An 8,772-nucleotide genomic window follows, 5' to 3' on the forward strand; every position below is an offset into this window, starting at 1 on the left:
ATTTTTATCATCTTTGTTATATTTTCATTTTTGTTATACCTTTCTCTAATTTCTGTTACTTGTTTTTTCATTTCCTGTGTTTTATATATTTTTTGTGTTTTTCCTGTTGTTTTTTATTTATAATTTTATAATGTTTTCCTGTAATTTTTGTTATCTTTTTCTTTTTTTTTGTGTTTTTATAATTCTGTATTTTCTGCAATATATTTTATATTTTTATGTAATTTATGTATATTTAGGATTAATGGGCCTGAACCTAATGGGTTGGGTTGGGCCAAGACAGGTTTGAATTGAACTCAGTCTATTTAATTTCTTTTAAACAGGTAGGTTAAGTGGGGTTAGGTTGAAGTTCAACCCAAACCCTATCCACCCAATTAATTATGTATGTATGTATATATGTAAAAAATTTTAAGTTTAAAAATAAATTTCTAAAACAAGACATTCTTTTACACCTACTAATGTCAAAATTGAATTAAATTGAAGCCTTGAATCAAAGGAATCAGATCATTTGGCAAGCTGAAGTAGAGGAGTTGGTGCAACCCGATGCCAACTTGATCCCAATCCCCAACCCACCCGGAAGTTGTAGGGTTGGAGGTTCAGCTGCTTGGTTTAGGTTAAGGTTTGGCCTCAACGTGACCTAACCCAATCCAACATGCACCCTTGAAGATAAATTTATTTCTCAATTTCTTATGGATTATATTCTTACTATTAGATAAAAATTAATATGTATTTTCTTACCCTGTTTTTTAATCATCTCGGAGGATTTGCCAAACTAAGCTATGAACCTATGTCCTTAGGCTGTGTTTGGGTTGAAAGAACAGAAAGGAAAATTAAGGAAAAGGTAGAGAAGCAAAAGAAAAAAGGGTTTGTATATATACTTTTGTATCTTTATCCATGGATCCTTTATTCATACTCATTCAATTGGAAATGTTGATCCAACTCAAAAAAGAAATTATGCTTCGCGATTTCATAATCCAATTTTTTCAATTTATAATTGACCCTTTGATATGCAAATCACGAGAATTTATAATTGACCCTGAATAGACTGCCGGTGATAAATCGGAGGAAGGTGAGGATGACGTCAAGCCTCTCATGCCTTGGGCGATACACGTGCTACAATGCTCGGGACAAAGGGTCGCGATCCCGCGAAGGTGTAACTTTTGGGCCCTAATAAAGAAATAAATTTAATAAAATTTTAAAAATAAAATAATTTTTTTAAAATAATATAAAAAATGGACAAAGTTATTATTCATCTTCTTCTTATTCATGAGAATGCCCTTAACCGCCTCTGCCTCCGCCCACCTCTCCTCTTCCACCTAACACTGTCACCTCCGCCCACCTCCGCCTCTGCCCAACGCCTCCCTTCGCTACTCTTCCAGTACACCCACATAGTCGTCTTAGTAGAATACAACGTACCCAACGTCGTCAACGTGCTGTTATTGAAAAGCGTCTTCTTCTTCTTTTTTTTTTTTACTTTTTAATTTATTGGTCTGAAAATCTTTCTTTTGTACTTCAATTTGTTGTGCAGTTGACATTGTTAGTGTTGGGGTTTGCAAATTTGGTGGCCAACGGGATATCGATGGGATTCGCAGATTATATCGATTGGCACCAAGAAGGACGCTATTGAAGAGGAGAGGTTGGTTACAGAGTGAGATGTAAATAACCATGGCCGGCAGCAGCAGATGGAACTGATGCAGAAGTATCAACAACTTGGGATGAGCCTCGAAGATGCCACCACTGTGACTCTGTGAGTAAAATTAAATCAGATAGCTCCAGTCATCACTGGTTCTGATGGAGTTAATTACTGGAATCTATCGATCGACAACCAGAGCTTTTAATTTGGTTATTCCATTAATTGATTTTGTTGGGTTTTAAATAATATTGTTTTGCAAGGTGGTGAACGTGTTTTCCAAGTACAAAGATATATTGATCGACGAGAAGATGACAACCCAAAAAGGAATGCAATCACTGGACAATGAGGAAAAGGCATGGCAGAACGGGGTTGTGACATTGGCAGCGTTCCTTGCATTTGGTTGTGCCCCTCAGCTTCCTTTCGTCGTGGGCGGAGGCGGAAGAGTAGTGAGTTTTCAACGTTTTGCACCTCCGTCCACCTCTCGCTTGCGCCTCTGCCCAATACCGCCACTTCTGCCCTACGGTGGCGTTGCCGGAGGTGAGTGGAGGAGTGCCAAAGGCGGCAGCGGGCGACAATAAGCTACAAGAAGAAAAAGATAAACAGTAATTTTGCTCTTTTTTTAATATTAATTTTAAAAAAATAATTTATTTTTTAAATTTTATTATTTTTATTAATATTAGGGTTCAATCCAAAAGAAAACGTGATATTTCAATAAAATAATAAAAGAAACTTGCTTTCAGTTCAGCCTCCGAAGCCCCCAAGCTTGAATCCAGCACTTGATTCAAGCAGGCACTAGAAAGGACTGACTGTCCTATTGAAGTAGGTAGTATGCTACTATATACATTTGCAGCAGTGGGATCTACTAGTTTATCCATTGGCTGAATACAGCATGCAGCTTGGATATTAGGGATGTCAATTGGTTGGGTTTAGTGGCAAATCCACACCGGCCCAACCCTATCGGGTTAGGATTGGGTTCAGATTGATGTCATGCCATGCTGGATCCAAGTATCCAACCTGTTGACATCTCAATATTGAATATGAGACGGGGTGGGTTGGGTTGGGTTGGGTGTGCCCTCTTTATCTAATTGGGCCAGATCGGTTTTGGGTATGAATTGCTTTGAGTTGGGTTTAGGTTGAGGTGGGTTGGGTGTGCCCTCTTTATCTAATTGGGCCAGATCGGTTTTGGGTATGAATTGCTTTGAGTTGGGTTTAGGTTGTGGTAAACCTATGTCGAAGTAGACCCGCCCATCCGATAGGACCATTCTAATGGATAACCAGCTGATGAATGTGACAATTGCATATGTGACCAAATAGGCCACTCGGAGCTGCAATGTGACTAGGGGTGCAAATGGATCGGATCATGACCCGATTCGAGATCTAATCCTATTTGATCAAATTCGAATCACCTTTGTTTGGATCTTTGGATCGAATCAGATAATGGGATCTTATCAGAAACTGGATCAGATTTGGATAACTAGATTGATAATACTATAGTTTTATGGATTATTAAATTCAACAAGTAATTTATATTTTAAAATTTAAATAATGATACTATTTCAATAAATAAATAATATTGTAAATAACTAATTTCATTTATACCAATTAATAATTCTAGAAAATAACTTTCAAAAAATTACTGCTTATTAATAATAGTTTAAAAAAACTTAATCTTTATTTATTATATATTCATATATACTAAAATTAATATTTATTGTATTTAAGTAAGTATCTATTGTTTTCTGTGATAAATATATTTTCAAAAATTATGTATATATCTATTTTTGTTTTGTTATTTAATAGAAAATTTTCAATAATTATTGGAGTTTAAACTATTATTATTTATCTTTTTAAATTTAACTTATTATGAATTTTTGCTATAAACTTTTAATAATTATTGGAGATTAAGTTATTGTTCATGAGTTGGTTCGGTTTAGTTGTAGGTTGTTTGGCCAACCAAATCGACCTGGTTAGGTTGGGGGTTGGTCACTTAGGTTATATCAGTTTGGGTCACTTTTTGGTTTGGTTAGTTGATTCAAAAGATTTAAACTTAAAAAATTAAAATTAAAAATTAAGCTTAAATCTTTTAAAAAGTTATAATGATATTATTTAAAAATAAATTTTTATGATATAAACTATTTTAGCCTAAGAAATATTGGAATTTTCCCACTTTCCTGTGTTAAAAAAATATATTTAAAATATAAAATGTTAATATATATCTCTCGTTGGGTCGTTCAATTTTAATCAGTTTACAAATGGGAAAAGCGAAAATGAGCTAACCCAATAAAGTTGGGAATTGTTGAATAAAAGATGACTGGAAATACTAGAAATCAGATTAGTCAGGGGATTGGGGGCCACGCGGGGTAGGACCGCCCATCCCCGCCAACAGAGAAAGAAATTTCCCCATCTAGATCCCCGTAAGGAGAAAATCATCCCTATCCCCACCCCATTCGAGACAGATTTCTATAAAGATTGAGAAAATAGGAAAAATTACCATTCCTAAATTTAATAAATAACTCTATATAAAATTATTTATTGTTATTTTTTATATTATAAAAAATTATTATATAAAATATTTGTATATTCTTACATGTTTCCGGTTTATCTAAGTTATAAGCTAAAAAGAACGCATTGTTTTATTTTATATTAATTGAATGGTGCGCACCTAACAACTCCAACTGAATCATCATCCTTAGAGATTTCTGGATTTAGTGGACTGTCAGAAGTTCTTTCCACGTCAAACCCATACTCTATCATATATTGGCCCTTGTCGAGTTAACTACGCAAGCCCTGACGTGAGGCACTAAAGAAAAATATGTTGGTGTATGAGCTTTTCGTCAAAGATTTAAACCGAGTGACTGAGCAGTTGAACACGGCAGGACTACGTCATTCACTCGATGTGACTGCTTCTGCTACATCATCATGCTGAAATTTAATTAATTAAAATGTGGGGAGGGTGGTATGGAGGAATTTACATCTGCGCCCCACTACGTCCAACAGCACATTTTTGTCGTGTATTGAGAACATCTCGTCGTGATCGTATTAAATTGATGATGTTGGGAGATGTTCCTAATACATGTATTGAAGATTTGCTGTGGGACGTTGTAGGGTACCCTTTTGGGCACAGACCACGATCAACGAGGCTATAAAAATAATAATTTTATAAAATAATTAAAATAAGATAACTTTTAAAAAAAATATCAAAAAAGGAAATGCGTACTGTTCATCATCCTTCTCTTTCTCTGTCTGTATTCATGCCGGCCATTACAACGGGTACACGACAGCCCGCGTTGGCTTCATTCCCTGCAAACCTAGCACGTAGGTCGTCGTCTCCAGACGTTAGACCGGTGTTGCCTGCGTTTCTACCACTGCCTCCTTTGTTATTATCACCCAGCTGTTGCTGATTATCGTCGATACCGATCATCTTGCTTTCCTATCGATCAAACGGCGTAGATAGAAAAAGGAATAAAAGAATATGCTCTTTGGTCTTGGCCACCTCGGCTGATGCAACACAATCTGAGCACTCCTAACTAGTTGAGAGTTAGTGACGGCACTCGAGAGGAAGAAGAAGGTGAAGTGTTTCCTAGGAGTTCTCCCGGAGGAAACACTCTGATAGCTAAGTTAAAACTCTGGGGAAAGTGCCATTACCCTGACATTAAGAGTGTTGAAAGTGCTAGCTTTAATACCTTTGCTTCATGAGGGTTGGGGTCCTTTTATACCGGAGCTCGGTCACATCAGGTGTAACTGCCATTACCCTAGCCGTTACCACCAGGGCAGAGGTGGCAGGTGCAGGCTGCTGCTACTACAAGGTATGGACTACGACAGGCATGCCATGCTTTTCAGATACAGCAGGCAGAACGCTGCCTGGCAAGGGATCCGAGCACTGCCATCGGATCCGGTAGGTACGGATGTCAGGCGGGCACGAATGTCAGGCAGATCTCCTTGCAGTCTGCTGAGCCATCGTACAGGAATCTCGACGGTACTGCCCCGAGGTGTTTCTCCCTTGGGACACTTAGCCAAAAGCCGGGGTGCTCCCTTCTTAGGAAGGGAGAGCTCGGGTCCTTAGAGGAGATCGGGCCCTGAGAGGGGTTCGGGATCTCCTACACTTGGTGGGAGTCAAGGTTGGCCGGGTGCTAGTCATCGGTGAGTCGCTTAACTCGCCGAGCGGCCAATGTTGGATTCGGCGGGTCCCTCCCGTCGAGTCACGGTTGTGATGTTAGGCTGAGCTGTTCGTCGAGCCAGGTCCTGCACATGTGTCCCTGTGTTACGAGGTCGGGCCAAATCACCCTCCATCATCGGCCATGGCCAAGTCGACAATGTTTGAGACGGTATCCCTCATGACTGGCATGAACATAGACTTGTTCATGGGCCAGGCCGGGCTGGGCTTGGGCCGGGCTTTCACTTGTCACTAATGAAAATATACTAGGCCCGAGCCCGAGCCCGAAACCCGACCTAATTGAAAAAAAAAAAATTCCCTATTCAAATTAGAATTAAAAATTTAGATAGTATTTTTTTTCTATTTAAATGAACAATGGGCCTACAAGATGGTATTTTTCCCTTTCTTTTATATTTTAAAACACAATTTTACATTCTTAAATAAAAAAAATTATTCAAATGGACATAATCACATAACTAATTTTAAGTTTAATATTAGGTCGGGCTGGGCCGGCTATTTTGACAAAACCCGAGCCCGGCTTGAATTTATTGCGGGCCGAGCTTTTTGGTCCGAATTTAAGCTCGTGGGCCTATAAGCATGTTTAAGCCCGTTCGGGAGTCGAACCGGGCCGGGTTGGCCCGTCGGTCCACTAGGCAAAAGAAGAGGAAGACGATGAAGCCAACGCGGGCTGGCTGGAGACGACAAACTAGGTGCTGGATTTGCAGGGAATGAAGCCAACCCGGACTGCCATGTTGAAATGGCTGCATGAATACAAGCAGAGAAAGAGGAAGACGATGAACAGTACGAATGCCCTTTTTTATATTTTCCCCCAAAATTTATCTTATTTTATAAAATTAGGGTTTCTACAGTAATTATTTTAGTTATTTTATAAAGTTATCTTATTTTTGCCCTAAATATCAATAAAAAGTAATAATTTTATAAAATAACTAAAATAAGATAACTTTTGGAGAAAAATATCAAAAAAGGGCATTTGCACTATTCATCATCCTTCTCTTTCTCTGCCTGTATTCATGCCAGCCATTTCAACGGCTAAATGACAGCCCGCGTTGGCTTCATTCCCTGCAAACCCAGCACGTAGGCCGTCGTCTCCAGATGCCAGATCGGTGTTGCCTGTGTTTATACCACTGCCTTCTCTGTTGTTGTCTCCTGACGCCAAACCGGTGTTGCCTGCATTTCTACCCCTACCTCCTCTGTTACTATCACCCAGTTGTTGCTGATTATCGCTGGTATTGATCATCTTGCTTTCCTATCGATCAGACGACGTAGATAAAAAAAGGAACAGACGAACCTACTCTTTGGTCTTGTCCACCCCGACCATGGTCGAATCGGCAATGTTTGAGATGGTATCCCTCGTGACTAGAATGAATACTGGCAAAAGAAGAGGAAGACAATCAAGCCAACGCGGGCTGGCGTCTGGAGACGACGACCTAGGTGTTGGATTTGCAGGGAAAGAAGCCAACGTGGACTGCCATTTATCCATTGAAATGGCTGGCATGAATACAGGTAGAGAAAGAGGAAGGCAATGAACAGTGCGAATGCCTTTTTTGATATTTTCCCTAAAAAATTATCTTATTTTAGTTATTTTATAAAATTATTATCTTTTATTGATATTCAGTTGCTTATCTGCTAGAAACGCTAAATAATATCTCAAAGAATCATTGGAGATGACTTTGATCTTGTCATGTCAGCTAATCCACAAAGGGAAAAAGGGGAATTAAGTGCGTTTATGCAGACACAATTTGATAATTTGGTTGTGTGCATGCATGGGGACCGGATGTGGCTAGTATTGGTTGTGTTTGGTACCAATACCATTGATATTTCTAGTTCAAGTGTTTTTAGATCAATCAATACAAATAATTAAGAGCCCAAAGCCCAAAATCGAAAGTAGTGTAAAATGTTAACTCAGGCCAATCCGAGATGTACCTCTAGTTTGGTTATACATAAGGGTACAGTGTAAACTATTAATTCGGGCCAACCCGATTGATAGCCCTATTATACGTGTTAAAAGTCTGTTTCCAATACAAGACATACTTTCAGCTTTTTAGCGTGTAGAAAAATGTACAATCTTTTTGGACTCCGGATCTCTTGCCCACGTCTACCCACAATATATTATCCCCCATGAATTGAGAATATCTCCCCCTGCATAATACTATGCAGGATAATGAGATGTTCTCCATGTATAACTGTAATGTTATGTGGGTAAACGTGGATAGGAGATCCCGACTCATCTTTTTGGGCAACTAAATGGTGTTGGTGGGCCCCATAATTTGTCACTTGTACCATCTTTTTAGGAGTGGGGATTTATAACTGAATGGGCCTCAAGTAAAAAAATGGGCCTGCAAGAAATCAGCAACACCAGATTTGCTTTAGGCTCAGTTTGGAAGGAGTACAAATGCAGATATGCAGAGTGCAAAACCTTAAATTTTGTATTTGCCACTATTCTAAAGTACAAAATAGGAAAGGAGGTAATTGCAAAGTGCCACTATCCGCCCCTAATTGCAAATGAAAGGAGGTAATTTCCACTATCCCAAAGTATAGGGTATTGATATGTAATTTGCCCTTTAAGTCTCAGTTTGGAAGGAGTGTAAATACAAATATGTGCACTACAAATACATACAAAATAATACAATGTGTAAAGTTTTGCACTCTACATATTTGTATTTGTACTCCTTCCAAACAGAGCCTTGCAGAGTGTAAAAAAGTGAATAAATGCCTGCTTTCCCCCAACGGTAAGTGTGCACATAAATCAATGCCTGCTTTTGCAATTCTATATGCGTATGGATCCACATAATGGGAAAATGCTGAAGTGGTGCCTATGTGGCAGCGTTTATTCAATAAATGCCCACGATTCCAAATAATACCTTAGAAATCAGTTATGAGTTTATTGGGTAGTGATTTTTGTATTTATGGGAACCATCTCCCCGATTCATGTTAAATGTTGCATCATCCCAAAATGATCCTAATTGAC

General features: G+C 38.7%; 1 long non-coding RNA gene across 2 annotated transcripts; it reads left to right on the forward strand.

Annotated features, from left to right (window-relative positions):
- Window positions 1-1,271: 1,271 nt before the first annotated feature.
- Window positions 1,272-2,382, forward strand: LOC109115053 (uncharacterized). Of its 2 annotated transcripts, none has more exons than XR_002022970.2 (3): window positions 1,272-1,409; window positions 1,526-1,744; window positions 1,891-2,382. It is a non-coding gene; the product is annotated as an uncharacterized LOC109115053 (long non-coding RNA). The 2 variants fall into 2 exon arrangements; XR_002022969.2 differs by having other exon boundaries at window positions 1,295-1,427.
- Window positions 2,383-8,772: the final 6,390 nt, after the last annotated feature.

Source organism: Nelumbo nucifera, chromosome 1 (genome assembly GCF_055504915.1).
Source record: "Nelumbo nucifera cultivar China Antique chromosome 1, China Antique-T2T, whole genome shotgun sequence".
In the NCBI taxonomy this organism is placed as follows: domain Eukaryota; kingdom Viridiplantae; phylum Streptophyta; class Magnoliopsida; order Proteales; family Nelumbonaceae; genus Nelumbo; species Nelumbo nucifera.